General features: G+C 43.2%; 1 pseudogene; it reads right to left on the bottom strand.

Moving 5' to 3' along the window:
• Positions 1-4,483: 4,483 nt before the first annotated feature.
• Positions 4,484-15,244, bottom strand: LOC110493248 (annotated as a pseudogene).
• Positions 15,245-16,681: the final 1,437 nt, after the last annotated feature.

Genomic DNA, 16,681 nt, shown 5'->3' on the forward strand with positions numbered 1-16,681 from the left:
TGCTGTTCTATCCTGCCGATAGTGTGTATAACCCGCCAGTTGTATGTTCTTAATGTCGTCGTTCAGCCATGATTTGGTTAATTATAAGACTTTTTAATGTCCCGTTGGTAGGATATATGTGCTTTTAATTCGTCCCATTTATTTTCAAGTGAAAAGCAGGACGGAAGGCAAAGGCAGATTAGCCACTCGTCGCCTGATCCTCACAAGGCACCCTGATCTTTTTCCTTAAAATCTCAGTTTCCTTCTCCGTTTAACACGATTTCGGTGGGTCACAATTTATGTTAAAATTCTGATCTCAAATTTGCTGTGTGGTGGTACTGAGGGCCTTGAACTGCAAGGCATCATGAAATCGGCAGATTATCAGGTGCTTTGGAGTCCAATATTCAACCCAGTGTCCAAAAACTCTATTGAATGTTGTGGGTCTTCCAACAGGACAACAACCCCATACACACGTCAAAAAGCACCAGAACGGTTCAAGAAGAAACACTGGACTTCTAGAGTGGCCAACGAAGAGGGCAGATCTGAATCACATCCAAAACCTATGACGAGAGCTGAAAATAGCAGTTGGTGGTGGGCACCCCTCAAACATTGACCAATTAGAGCAGTTAGCTGCTAAAGAGTGAACCAAATTGACAGCAGAAAGGTGCAGCAAGCTCACTGATGGCTACAAGAACCGTGGGTCTGCAGTTATTGGCCAAAGGTTGTGCAACCAAATACTAGCTCTGGGATGCCAATAATTTAGTACATCTTCCTTTTCCTAAATTAAAATTGTAAACTTAAGTTGACAAAAATAAAATTGCATCTGCAATGTTTAAAGTCCAATAACAAGGTGTGGAGGAGAACAAACATTTGTTTGTATTATTTTAGAAGAAATAGAGAATTATTTCAGTGCAAGGGTGCATATACAGTCATCGCCAAAAGTTTTGAAAATGAGACAAATATTAATTTCCACAAAGTTTGCTGCTTCAGTGTCTTTAGATATTTCTGTCAGATGTTAGTATGGAATACTGAAGTATAACTTCACTAGGGTAGGGGGCACTATTTTCACCTCCAGATGAAAAGCATGCCCAAAGTAAACTCCCTGCTACTCAGGCCCAGAACCAGAGGCTAGGGTATGAATATAATTGGCAAATTTGGATAGAAAACACTCAAAGTTTCCAAAACTGTTAAAATAATGTCTGTGAGTATAACAGAACTGATTTGGCAGAAAAATCCATTCAGGAAGTGGGATTTTTATGTTTGTAGTTTTCTATTGAATGCCATTACAGTATCCATTGATTTAGGACTCAAAATGCACTTCCTATGTCTTCCACTAGATGTCAACCGTCTTTAGAAATTGTTTCAGGCTTGTATTCTGAAAAATGAGGGTGTAAGACCTTCATGCGCACGACCGAGAGCGAGCCTTTCTTGTTTACCTTTTATTTTGACAACGTTATTGTCCGGTTGAAATATTATCGATTATTTAGGCTAAAAACAATCTGAGGATTGATTATAAACATCGTTTGACATGTTTCTACAAACTTTACGGATACTATTTGGATTTTTCATTTGCCTGTTGTGACTGCGTTTGAGTCTGTGGATTACTGAACAAAACACACAAACAAAATGGAGGTTTTTGGATATAATAAGGGACTTTATTGAACAAAACAAACATTTATTGAGTAAATGGGAACTTTGTGAGTGCAACCATATGAGGATCATCAAAGGTAAGTGATTATTTTAATCGCTATTTCTGACTTGTGTAACTCCTCTACTTGACTGGTAAATGTTGTAATGATTTCTCTGCTGGGTGCTGTTCTCAGAATATCGCATGGTATGCTTTCGCCATAAAGCCTTCTTGAAATCTGACAGAATGGTTGGATTAACAAGAAGTGAATCTTTAAACCGATGTAGAACACATGTATATTTTATGAATTTTAATAATGAGTATTTCTGTTTTTGAATCATCCCACGTACCCTGTGAGGATAATTACAAGCATTTCATAAGTGTCAAAGGCTTTTATTTACAATTACATGAAGTTGATGCAAAGAGTCAATATTTGCAGTGTTGAGCCTTCTTTTTCAAGACCTCTGCAATCCTCCCTGGCATGCTGTCAATCAACTTCTGGGTCAAATCCTGACTGATGGCAGCCCATTCTTGTATAATCAATGCTTGGAGTTTGTAAGAATTTGTGGGGTTTTGATTATCCACCCGCCTCTTGAGGATTGACCACAAGTCCTCAATGGGATTAAGGTCTGGGGAGTTTCCTGGCCATTGACACAAAATATCGATGTTTTGTTCCCCGAGCCACTTATCACTTTTGTCTTATGGCAAGGTGCTCCATCATGCTGGAAAAGGCATTGTTCGTCACCAAACTGTTCCTGGATGGTTGGGAGAAGTTGCTCTTGGAGGATGTGTTGGTACCATTCTTTATTCATGGCTGTGTTCTTAGACATAATTGTGAGTGAGCCCACTCCCTTGGCTGAGAAGCAGCCCCACACATGAAGGGTCTCAGGATGCTTTACTGTTGGCATGACACAGGACTGATGGTAGCGCTCACCTTGTGTTCTCCGGACAAGCTTTTTTCCGGATGTCCTAACAATCGGAAAGGGGATTCGTCAGAGAAAATTACTTTACCCCAGTCCTCAGCAGTCCAATCCCTGTACCTATTGCAGAATATCAGTCTGTCCCTGGTGTTTTTCTTGGAGAGAAGTGGCTTCTTTGCTGCCCTTCTTGACACCAGGCCATCCTCCAAAAGTCTTCGCCTCACTGTGTGTACAGATGCACTCACACCTGCCTGCTGCCATTCCTGAGCAAGCTCTGTACTGGTGGTGCCCCGATACCGCAGCTGAATCAACTTTAGGAGACGGTCCTGGCGCTTGCTGGACTTTCCTGGGCGCCCTGAAGCCTTCTCCACAACAATTGAACCGCTCTCCTTGAAGTTCTTGATGGTCCGATAAATGGTTGATTTAGGTGCAATCTTACTGGCAGCAATATTCTTGCCTTTTTGTGCAAAGCAATGATGACGGCACGTGTTTCCTTGCAGGTAAACATGGCTGACAGTGGAAGAACAATGATTCCAAGCACCACCCTCCTTTTGAAGCTTCCAGTCTGTTATTCGAACTCAATCAGCATGACAGAGTGATCTACACCCTTGTCCACGTCAACACTCACACCTGTGTTAACGAGAGAATCACTGACATGATGTCAGCTGGTCCTTTTGTGGCAGGGCTAAAATGCAGTAGAAATTATTTTGGGGGGTTCAGTTCATTTGCATGGCAAAGAGGGACTTTGCAATTAATTGCAATTCATCTGATCACTCTTCATAACATTCTGGAGTATATGCAAATTGCCATCATACAGACTGAGGCAGCAGACTTTGTGAAAATTAATATTTGTGTCATTCTCAAAACTTTCGTCCACGACTGTACATTTGGCTGCAACAGTAAACAGAAACCATCCATGTGAACACATTATTGCATGGTTTACATTCAAAATACTTGTTTCCATTAACCACAATCACATTAAGATATGTCAGCTGGATGGAATTGGGTTAGAGAGGCCCTCTACATTTACTGTGGCCATCTCTCTCGCTCCACAGAACAATGCAAACAAACCAGCCTCATGGAGCATTGGGTAAATGCTTGTGAAGTGGCCACTTACTGTACCAACTGATCATGTGTATGTGTGTGTCTATAGGGGAGAGAGGAGGCTTCGTCAATAGAACAAATAGCAAAAGGATTATGAAAATGTGAGGAAGAGAGTTTGAAGTGTCTGGGTTTGTAGTTACATCCGTTCCTTTCTATTGCTTTCATGACTCGCATCAAATAACCCTGAAAGGAAACAATTATTGACCACTTCAATATTGGAATAGTCTTTTTATTTTTTTTAGTAACATCAAGTGCTACGATGATCAGAGCAGTAGTGTCTGAAGTCAATGGAGTGTCTGAAGTCAATGGAGAGTATTAAGTGTCTGGAGTCAATGGAGAGAATTAATGAGACGCATGAAGTCGGGCAGGTTGGCTAGAATGTTCCAAAATTTGTTTGAAGCAAATTACACCATTTTCCTTGAGATGGTAGAGGGAGAGTGGGCCTATTGTTGGTGCTGCTGCTGCCAAAAGCATCATCTTCTCTGTGTGTCTATGTAATGGCTCATTTCCTTGGCCCCCTCAGCCCCCTACAGCTGGGTGCCATTCCCTGGCCCTCTCCCACCCCCTGGCAGGCCAAAGAAGGATGGGCTCCAGCTGGCAGGACAGGACAGGCTGGGGGACAATTAGAGCAGTGTGGGTGAGACAACCATACCTTATGCCAATTAGTGTGCCTTGAGCCAGTCAGACATGTCATCCATAATGACCTCCAACACTGTGGAGCCAGGTGGGATTGTGTGTGCATGCACACATATCTATGTTGAATGGGGAATAAAGTCACTCAAAAAGGTTGATAATCATATTATTTATTTTTGCTTATTAATATGAATATCAGTTGAAAGTATAGTCCATAAGCAGTCACTGCAATAGAAAAGTAGGCATTTTCTTGTGGGGTGTTGCAAGCCATATACACAAACATATGTAACAAAGCACAAGTGACTGCAGCCAGGTATTTACATAGTGTGGGACAACATAGCATTTCCTATCCCAAAAGTCAATCTAGAGGAGTGACCTAACCAAAAGGCGTGTGTACCTGCCGCAGTAACCATGACATCATCAGACTGATGCAACACTGTGTACCCATTTTTTTTTAGCACAGTCAATTCCCTGTTTGAATATCCTGAAAATCCATCCTTTCTGCCTTTCTCTCTTCCATGAAATGACCACTAATCTGCCATGACTGGACAAGCTATGTGGTGGAACTTTCTATTTCACCTGCACAATCAATTTAGATGGGGATTATTAGGGAGAAGGGAAGGATGCAAGTTAATAGTATTGGAATAGGTCAAACAACAGTCTTGCCCATCACAGCAGTCCAGCACATCAGGATGCTCTGTTGTTGTTTGACCTCGCCTTCCTGTGGCAGTGGTGGCAGACCCCTGTCTGCCCGGTCATCCTCGTACAGGAGCTGCTCGATGTAGCAGGAGCAGCCCAGAAGGACATGGCCTGTGGCCTGCATGGAGAACAGGGTCCATCTCAGAGCCTCCCTACAGGAACAGGGAAACAGATGCAAGACAGACAGACACTAATACCTGGACTGTAGATCAGTGATCAAACAGGTGAGGGGCAAACCGATAGACATAAGCATATAGTAAGGCAAATGGAGAAACACCAACAAATTAGTGGCCTCCAGAGTCAGACAGATGGGAATCACAGTGTGATTAACTTTACAGGGATGGAACCCGCATCTCCTTGATCTCTCCTAGTTTAGATAAAACTTCCATTCTCTTTCCACTGACTTTTTATAGAGAACAATACAAGCAGAAAATAAAGGAGCCTAGAAAACATTATTTGTCGATTTTGCACAATTTAAATCCTTGCTGTCACAACCGCTCAGCTAAAACCGAAAATCGGCAGCGCTCAATATGGATGACATAATCCTCCAAAATGAATCTGAACATATCAATAACCTCCTCCTACGTCTAACCGCCACACCTCTGTGTACACACATAAACAGACAGTCACACACACTTACAGATCACTCACTTTCAACATCTTCTTGCAGCGTAGCAGCGCACATCGTAGGACACAGAATAGATGCCATAAAGGGTGGCCTTCACATTCAGACAGCCAAAGAAATCCTGAGGGTTGTTGTTGTACAGGTCAAAGGTTATTTTAGCCACATCTTTCCTTGCCTGGGGTTTGAGCTCATTTCGCATTCTGCAAAGAGTGGTCTGGGAGCAGAAATATTGAGATGGGGAAAGAAAGAGAAACAAAAGCAAATCAATTTCCCCCAGGAATTAAGTCTGGTCTCCAACAGCTTATTTTCGATGGGAAACTCAAATTGAGTGTGAAGGAAAACTGCATTGATAAACTCTTATTCTGGCTGTCAAACTAAGATAAATGAATGCAAGACTAGTTAGATCCCCCATGCACACACCCCTCCACCCAAGGGCTTCATTCATCTGCAAAAGAATATAACTAGCTATAGAATACAGATTAATTCATTCTGAACGGTAGATGGACAACGGGAGATTAAATGGCATTATGTTAATGAGAGATGCTCAGCATGACAGGAGCCAAGTAAACACACAGGGTTATGCCATTCAGGTGGCAGCTCATCATTTAATGAATATAAAAATGTCCTGCTTTGGATAAACAAACACCACTCAACTCTTGCTCAAATGGTGCTTTTATTATACCCACGATTGTAGAGGTAACTAAATGAGGGGTTTATGATTTATCATATACACTGACTAGCCAGTTTATTAGTTACACCCATCTAAACTCAGCAAAAAAAGAAAGGTCCGTTTTTCAGGACCCTGTCTTTCAAAGATAATTCGTAAAAATCCAAAGAACTTCACAGATCTTCATTGTAAAGGGTTTAAACACGGTTTCCCATGCTTGTTCAATGAACCATAAACAATTAATGAACATGCACCTGTGGAACGGTCATTAAGACACTAACAGCTTACAGACGGTAGGCAACTAAGGTCACAGTTATGAAAACTTAGGACACAAACGAGACCTTTCTACTGAGTCTGAAAAACACATAAAGAAAGATGCCCAGGGTCCCTGCTCATCTGCGTGAACATACATTAGGCATGCTGCACAGAGGCATGAGGACTGCAGATGTGGCCAGGGCAATAAATTGCAATGTCCGTACTGTGAGACGCCTAACACAGCACTACAGGGAGACAGGATGGACAGCTGATCGTCCTCGCAGTGGCAGACCACATGTAACAACACCTGCACAGAATCGGTACATCCGAACATCACACCTGCCGGACAGGTACAGGATGACAACTGCCCGAGTTACACCAGGAACGCATAATCCCTCCATCAGTGTTCAGACTGTCCGCAATAGGCTGAGAGAGGGCCTGTTATAAGGCAGGTCCTCACCAGATATCACTGGCAACAACGTCGCCTATGGGCACAAACCCACCTTCGCTGGACCAGACAGGACTGGCAAAAAGTGCTCTTCACTGACGAGTCTCGGTTTGGTCTCACCAGGGGTGATGGTCGGATTTGCGTTTATCGTCGAAGGAATGAGCATTACACCAAGGCCTTTATTCTGCAACAGGATCGATTTGGAGGTGGAGTGTCTGTCATGGTCTGGGGCGGTGTGTCACAGCATCATCGGACTGAGCTTGTTGTCAATGCAGGCAATCTCAACGCTGTGCGTTACAGGGAAGACATCCTCCTCCCTCATGTTGGACCCTTCCTGCAGCCTCATGCTTACATTACCCTCCAGCATGACAATGCCACCAGCCATACTGCTCGTTCTGTGCTTGATTTCCTGCAAGACAGGAATGTCAGTGTTTGCCATGGCCAACGAAGAGCCCGGATCTCAATCCCATTGACTACGTCTGGGACCTGTTGGATCGGAGGGTGAGGGCTAGGGCCATTCCCCCCCAGAAATGTCCGAGAACTTGCAGGTGCCTTGGTGGAAGAGTGGGGTAACATCTCACAGCAAGAACGGGCAATTCTGGTGCAGTCCATGAGGAGGAAATGCACTGCAGTACTTAATGCAGCTGGTGGCCACACCAGATACTGACTGTTACTTTTGTTTTTGACACCCCTGGGATTCGTCAGACCAGGCGATGTTTTTCCACTCCTCAATTGTCCAGTGTTGATGATTGCATGCCTGCTTGAGCCACTTCTTATTGTTTTTAGCTGACGGGAATGGAACCCGATGTTTACTGCAATAGCCCATCCATGACAAGGATCTTCGCCGTTATTTGTCTGTTTGCTGCCCGCCTGTTAGCTTGCACAATTCGTGACATTTTCCTTCAACCTCTCATCATAGAGCGGTTTTGCCCACAGGACTGAGCTGACTGGATGTTTTTAGTTTGTCTCGCCATTCTTGGTAAACCCTGGAGAAGCAGCAGAGAGAGAGAGAGAGAGAGAGAGAGAGAGAGAGAGTTATATTTTTCTCACGTTCACAGCTAACTAACTAATGCAGCTTGCTAATTTAGCCTACTCAAAACACCCAGCTCAAACAGAGAGGAATGCCATTTATGTTAGCTAGCTGGCTACAGCTATCACAGGAACCCAAGGTAAGCTTTTGGTTTTAATGAATTTATTGCCACCGGGTGTAACTACTAAACTGCACTGCGTAATTGTAGCGGTTTACTAGCGCCTTAGTTCTAGTAGCAATGTTGACTATGATGTTAGCCCATATGGTGAAATTGACAACGATGTAGGCTGTGTGTAGTGGTTAGTGGTTATGGTATGAAGGATTGGCTTGGAAATTATTTTTTCTCGTCTGGTCACAGACAGCTGTTGTGTTGTGCACTGAAGTCCATAAGCGAAGGGAAAAGGTAAGTGGAGGAGAGTGCGTAGATGTGAGAAGGAATTTTATAATGAGCAAAGTGATGATGCTGTTTATATGTGGCTGCTATGAAAGTGAACTGTATGTGTGATTGATTCATTATTTTTCAGTTGAAAATAGTTTCTTAAATGGAAGCAAAAGGAACAAAAACAGGGATAAACCTACTTAAATGTGTCCAATAGAAACTCTGGTCTGCAACTGTTAGGACTAATGTCTACACCCTAGATCAGCTAGACGCAGGCAAGATTGTATTGAAAGTGTCACAGTTTGTCATCTTGATTACTCCAATTCGTCTCTCAACCTGTGCACCTACTGTAAATGACGAGGTGCTCATGTCTCCATCCTAACAATGGGAGTTTTGGTACCAAGGGCGGGGAAGCAGGTGACAAGTTTAACTCTGCATATTATGCCCATCGAAACACATAGGGCTCATTCTGGACAGATTCTCTATGTTATGAACTTATGTTATGAATTCGTAGGCTATGTTGTTGCAACCTCATGATGGGTATTTACATAGGGAACATTTGAGTATTATGTAATAGGTTAATACCTAGGTGTCTGGTTAGACTGTTAACTCTCCTTCCAGATTCACATTAAGCATCTCCAATCAAAAATTAAATCTAGAATCCGCTTCCTATTTCGCAATAAAGCATCCTTCACTCACGCTGCTAAACATACCCTTGTAAAACTGACCAACCTACCGATCCTTGACTTCGGCGATGTAATTTACAAAATAGCCTCCAACACTCTACTCAGCAAATTGGATGTAGTCTATCACAGTGCCATCCGTTTTGTCACCAAAGCCCCATGTACTACCCACCACTGCGACCTGTATGCTCTCATTGGCTGGCCCTCGCTTCATATTCGTCACCAAACCCACTGGCTCCAGGTCATCTATAAGTCTTTGCTAGGTAAAGCCCCACCTTATCTCAGCTCACTGGTCACCATAACAACACCCACCAGAAGCACACGCTCCAGAAGGTATATTTCACTGGTCACCCCCAAAGCCAACTCCACCTTCGGCCGCCTTTCCTTCAAGTTCTCTGCTGCCAATGACTGGAACAAATTGCAAAAATCACTGAAGCTGGAGACTCATATCTCCCTCACTAACTTTAAGCATCAGCTGTCAGAGCAGCTTACCGATCATTGCACCTGTACATAGCCCATCTGTAAATAGCCCACCCAACTACCTCATCCCTATATTGTTATTTATTTTTGCACACACTGTATATAGATTTTTCTATTGTGTTATTGACTGTACGTTTGTTTATCCCATGTGTAACTCTGTGTTGTTTGTGTCGCACTACTTTGCTTTATCTTGGCCAGGTCGCAGTTGTAAATGATAACTTGTTCTCAACTGGCCTACCTGGTTAAATAAAGGTGAAAAAAAAAACTAAAAAACATTGACACTCCCACACACATTCACTACAGACGCACGAGCATACTGACAAAATATTACACACACACACTTTTATTTTCTGCCGCTACTCTGTTCTTTATTTGACTACTATTATTCATCCTGATGCCTAGTCACTTTACCTTTCCTTCATATCCACATCTACCTCAGATACCTTGTACCTCTACCCATTGACCTGGTATTAGTACTCCCTGTATAGAGCTCCATTCTTGGGTATTTTATTTTATTCCTTGTGTCACTTTATTTTTAAACTTTGTATCGTTGGGAAGGGCTTGTAAGCAAGCATTTCACGGTAATGTCTACACCAGTTGTATTCGGTGAATGTGACAAATAAAATGTGATGATAATACACAGAAGTGAGGCCTCTTCTCCATTCTACCTGCGTGACCCGGTGTAATGGCACCACCTAGTGGACTCTGGGAAGAAGGCTCAGAGGTTATATATACTGTACAGTGTCTTTGGAAAGTATTCAGACCTTCACTTTGGCACATTTTCTTAGGTTACAGCTTTATTGTAATAATTTATTAAATTGTTCTCTTCCCTCAATAATCTACACACAATGTAGAAAATAGTAAAAATAAAGAAAAATCCTGGAATGAGTAGGTGTGTCCAAACATTTGACTGGTACTGTATACACACACAGTGCCATCGGAAAGTATTCAGACCCCTTGACTTTTCCACATTGTTACGTTACAGCCTCATGCTAAATAAACAATACCCCTACACACAATACCCCATCATGACAAAGCTAAATTTGATTTTTAGACATTTTAGCAAACGTATTAAACATAACAGAAATACCATATTTACATAAGTACTCAGACCCTTTGCTATGAGAATCAAAATTGAGCTTAGGTGCATCCTCTTTCCATTGATCACACTGATGTTTCTACAACTTGATTGGATTCCACCTGTGGTAAATTCAATTGATTGGACATGATTTGGAAAGGCACACACCTGTCTATATAAGGTCCCACAGTTGACAGTGCATGTCAGAGCAAAAACCAAGCCATGAGGTCAAAGGAATTGTCCTTAGAGCTCCGAGACAGGATTGTAGGAGACTAGTCTGGATCGAGGCAGAGTTGAACGGAGCACAGAGAGATCCTTGATGAAAACCTGCTCCAGAGCACTCAGGACCTCAGACTGGGACGAAGGTTCACCTTCCAACAGGACAACAACCCTAAGCACACACCCAAGACAATGCAGGAGTGGCTTCAGGACAAGTCTCTGAATGTCCTTGAGTGTCCCAGCCAGAGCCCAGACTTGAACATCTCTGGAGAGACCTGAAAAGCTGTGCAGCGACGCTCCCCATCCAACCTGACAGAGCTTGAGGATCTGCAGAGAATGGGAGAGATTCCCCAAATGCAGGTGTGCCAAGCTTGTAGCGTCATACCCAAGAGGAATCAAGGCTGTAATCACTGCTAAATGTGCTTCAACAAAGTACTGAGTAAAGGGTCTGAATATTTATGTAAATGTGTTATTTATTTTTTATACATCTTTTACATTTGCAAACATTTCTACAAACTTGTTTTTGCTTTGTCATTATGGGTTATTGTGTGTAGATCGAGGATTTAAAAACAAATTTTTTAGAATAAGGCTGTAACGTAACAAAATAAGCTATCTGTCAGATGCCTCAGGACATTCAAGGCCATCTTACATAAAATCTAGTACTGCACATGGAAACTATTTCATTTAGGCCTATTATTTACCCCCCACCCCCCAAAAAAGTGTTAAAAAACAAACAAACATTGAACTTCAATCAATTTCAAAATAATGGGCGGGTTCTGGCATGTGTCACTTCGCACGGATACCATTTGCAGTAAACAGTAGCTATCGCTGTGTAGGCTAGGCTACACAGTGTAGGCTACTCACCATTAACTAGCCAAGACTCAATAGCCAAAAATAAGTCCAATTGCCATTTTCAAGAGACTGTGCATAAAAGAGGATGTTAGCATATTTGCCAAGTTAAATGATATCAGTGATTTTCACCTAAAAGACAGTTTCAATACATGCAGAGACAAATACAGCGTTGTAGTGCTGATCATTTTTTCAACACTTTTTGAAATCATGAAACATGCTTCTCCACTTCAACTCATACTCTCTTCCTCACTCCGCTGAAACATAACCATCAGTCCAGTGAAATTGCAACAACTGGTCTATTACCAGTGTCATCATTAAGCCTAGCCTCAAGATTTGATTCCATGTTATTTATAATAAAAGGTAGGCCTACAAGGAGAAAATCAGACCTCTCTGCATGAAACAATATTTCCAGTCAATGTAAATTTCCTATCACACTTGATCTCCCACGACCGACTGGGAATTGCACCCCCCTTGCATTTTGACTCAAAGTGATCTCGACAAAGTAAAGGTTGGTGACCACTGTTCTAGTCTATATAGGCTATGGCTGCATATTGTGATTATTACTGTTATAGCAGGGCATTATGTTCTAGTCCCATAGTCTATTAACTATAGGCCTATGGTTTATTATGTGTAGGTCTATGTGAGTCGCATGTTAACTGCAAGAGTCGTTGATTTACAAGACCATTTGGTCTGTAATGTGAAATCACGTTAGATGGTTTGTTGTGTGCAATCGACTACATTAGTGTATAGGGTAGGTTTTTATGATAATTGAATGAATATTTTGAGTGCTCATATTTTTGCCACACCAACATTTTTGCTGGCCCTGCCATCAGTGGATTTCTGCCTACACCACTGGCACGTACTGCAGCATACAAGCCTATGAGTTCTCTGCCAGTTCTCTGCTTCCATTCGAAAGTCTCTGACTCACCCATCCTTTCAGTCCTCCATTCTTTTAACCATCTGAGTCACATTGTTCCGTGGCTTAAATTTATGATGAAGAGGTAGTACCTGACTCTTTCCTTCTCCTCCCTTACTGTACATCACTCCACTCTTGCTCCAAGGGAGGTTTCTGTCCTCCCTGAGCTCGCCTTAGGACACCTGCGTTACCGTTTGACAGGTGTACCGCCCCGGTCAAACTCCCCACCTACCACTCTTCTCTCTTATTAAATGTGTACTCGTTCTCAAGCACCCTCTTCCTTCTCTTTCATCCCTTCCACATTTCCTCCTTTGTTCTCCTTACCTTGTTGAGTAGGTCTCGTAGCCCGTTAGCCATGATTCCCTTTCAACGTTGCGGTCAGCGATGGTGACCCGGAAGGGCTTAGGCCGACGAGACCTGACAAGGAGCTGCTGGGTCATGGAGGCACTGGCTGACACACTGGCTGTCACACACCTGGGGGAGACACATGCAAACACACAGAGTCAAAAACTGTCAAATGTATTGGAAAATTATGCTGATATTGACTCTAAATGTGGTCCTCTGTAGCTCAGTTGGTAAAGCATGGCGCTTGCTACGCCAGGATAGTGCACTCAGAAAAAACTGTTCCAAAAGGGTTTGGTTCCAGATGGCGCCGACAGAGATGGTTGCCTCGCTTCGCGTTCTTAGGAAACTATGCAGTATTTAGTTTATGTATTATTTCTTACATTGTTACCCCAGGATATCTTAAGTCCTATTCCATACAGCCGGGAAGAACAATTGGATATAAGAGCAACATCAACTTACCAACATTACGACCAGGAATACAACTTTCCCGAAGGGGATCCTCTGTTTGGACCACCACCCAGTATAATGGATCGGATCCCAGTAGGCGACCCAAAACAACGGCGCCGCAGAAGGGGCAGACGGAGCGGTCTTCTGGTCAGGCTCCGTAGACGGGCACATCGCTCACGAGTATACTACTAGCCAATGTCCAGTCTCTTGACAACAAGGTAGACGAAATTCGAGTAAGGGTTGCCTTCCAGAGAGACATCAGAGGCTGTAACATGGCTCTCTCTCTCTCACTGTTTCACAGAAACATGGCTCTCTCGGGATATGTTGTCGGAATCGGTCCAGCCACCGGGCTTCTCCATGCATCGTGACGAAAGAGATAAACACCTCTCTGCGAAAAGGAAGGGCGGGTGTGTATGCTTTACGATTAACAACTCATGGTGTGATCATAACAACACACAGGAACTCAAGTCCTTCTGCTCACCCAACCTAGAATTCCTCACAATCAAATGCCGGCCATTCTACCAACAAAGAGTATTCTCGTCAGCTGTGTACATCCCCCCCTCAAGCAAACACCAAGTACTTCACTCGACTTTATGTAAACTGGAAACTATATACCCTGAGGCTGCATTTATTATAGCTGGGCATTTTAACAAAGCAAATTTGAGATCAATGTTACCTCAATGTTATCATCATATTGATTTTGCGACACGTATTGGCTAATACTCTCGACCACTGCTACTCTAACTTCCGCGATGTATGCAAAGCCCTCCCCCGCCCTCCCTTCGGCAAATCCGACCACAACGCTCATGCCGGCTTATAGGCAGAAACTCAAACAGTATGTACCAGTGACGAGAACCATTCAACGCTGGACTGACCAATCGGAAGCCACACACCAAGATTGTTTTGATCATGTTTTGGAATATGTTCCAGAGAATGATATTGATCAATGCGCTGACTCCGTGAGTGAGTTTATAAATAAGTGCATTGGAGATGTTGTAACCACTGTGACTATTAAAACCTACCCTAACCAGAAACTGTGTATGGATGTCAGCATTCGCAAAAAAAAATAAATCGGGATCCTCCGCATTTAACCATGGGAAGAGATCTGGCGATATGGCTGAATATAAACAGTGTACGTATTCCCTCCGCAAGGCAATCAAACAAGCGAAATGCCGGTACAGGGACAAGGTGGAGTCGCAATTCAACGGCTCAGACATGAGAACGATGTGGAAGGGTCTAAAGGAAATCCCGGACTAAAAAAACAGCCACATCATGGATGCCGAAGTTACGCTTTCAGACAAACTAAACACCTTCTTTGCCCACTTTGAGGATAATACAGTGCCACCGTTGCGGCTCGCTAACAAAGTCTGCGGCCCCCCCTCTTCTTCTCAGTGGCTGACGTGAGTAAAACATTTAAACATGTTAACCCTCGCAAGGCTGCTGGCCCAGACGTCATCCTTAGCCACCTCATCAGAGCATGTGCAGACCAGCTGGCTGGTGTGTTTACGGACATATTTAAATCGCTCCCTATCGCAGTCTGTTGTCCTCAGATGCTTCAAGATGGCTACCATTGTTCCTGTACCCAAGAAGGAAAAGATACCTGAACTAAATGACTACTGCCCTGTAGCCCTCACTTCCATCACCATGGTGCTTTGAGGAGTCTAGTCAAAGATCATATCACCGCCACCTTATTGGCCACCTTAGACCCACTTCAGTTTGCATACCACCTAAAACAGGTCCACAGATTATGCAATCGCCATCGCACTGCTCACTGCCCTATCCCATCTGCGGCATCAGGCACTTACTTGGAGAGAAAAGCAGAGGACAGGAGACTGAGGGACTTCATAGCATTATCCATCCTTTGGATCCACTGCTACCAGGATCCACCGCTAACAGCACCTGGAGATGAACAGGGAACAATTCACCAATGTAGTCTTTACACTGCAGTTACAACAACATCAGCAGCAGTGAAGGCTACCATCACACTGACTGAACACAATACTGGGGATCTTTTTACAAATATTTAAAACATTTGTATGAGAGAAACATGACTGACAAAGACAAGTAAACCATAATTACAGCTCCAAACAGCAATATTTCTGGATAGAAAAGGCAACCCTTGACAGCCCACTAACAGATGGAATATGTCTTGTCACATACAATAGACAATTGAAATATCAGTATCCTAATGTATCCGACCACAGACAACACTTCATTATAATAGTCTCGTGGCTGTCTGTCCAAAAGGAATACATTTTTACAAAAATAATGTATGGTAATTATTCACTATATACACACAATTAAATAAAAATGGTGCTAATGAAATCCATTTAACATTCATACATTCACAGCTATAAAGTTCTGTCATTAAATCTTCTGTCTACAGTCGTGGCCAAAAGTTTTGAGAATGACACAAATATTAATTTTCACAAAGTCTGCTGCCTCAGTTTGTATGATGGCAATTTGCATATACTCCAGAATGTTATGAAGAGTGATCAGATGAAGTCCCTCTTTGCCATGAAAATGAACTGAACCCCGAAAAAAAATGTCCACTGCATTTTAGCCCTGCCACAAAAGGACCAGCTGACATCATGTCAGTGATTCTCTCGTTAACACAGGTGTGAGTGGTGACGAGGACAAGGCTGGAGAGCACTCTGTCATGTTGATTGAGTTCAAATAACAGACTGGAAGCTTCAAAAGGAGGGTGGTGCTTGGAATCATTGTTCTTCCTCTGTCAACCATGGTTACCTGCAAGGAAACACGTGCCATCACCATTGCTTTGCACAAAAAGGGCTTCACAGGCAAGGATATTGCTGGAGTAAGATTGCAACTAAATCAACCATTTATCGGATCATCAAGAACTTCAAGGAGAGCGGTTCAATTGTTGTGAAGAATGCTTCAGGGTGCCTAAGAAAGTCCAGCAAGCTCCAGGACCGTCTCCTAAAGTTGATTCAGCTGCGGGATCGGGGCACCACCAGTACAGAGCTTGCTCAGGAATGGCAGCAGGCATGTGTGAGAGTGAGGCGAAGACTTTTGGAGGATGGCCTGGTGTCAAGAAGGGCAGCAAAGAAGCCACTTCTCTCCAGGAAAAACACCAGGGACAGACTGATATTCTGCAAAAGGTACAGGGATTGGACTGCTGAGGACTGGGAAAAAGTAATTTTCTCTGATGAATCCCCTTTCCGATTGTTTGGGGCATCCGGAAAAAAGCTTGTCCGGAGAAGACAAGGTGAGCGCTACCATCAGTCCTGTGTCATGCCAACAGTAAAGCATCCTGAGACCATTCATGTGTGGG

The sequence above is a fragment of the Oncorhynchus mykiss genome, chromosome 17 (genome assembly GCF_013265735.2).
Source record: "Oncorhynchus mykiss isolate Arlee chromosome 17, USDA_OmykA_1.1, whole genome shotgun sequence".
Taxonomy (NCBI): Eukaryota; Metazoa; Chordata; class Actinopteri; order Salmoniformes; family Salmonidae; genus Oncorhynchus; species Oncorhynchus mykiss.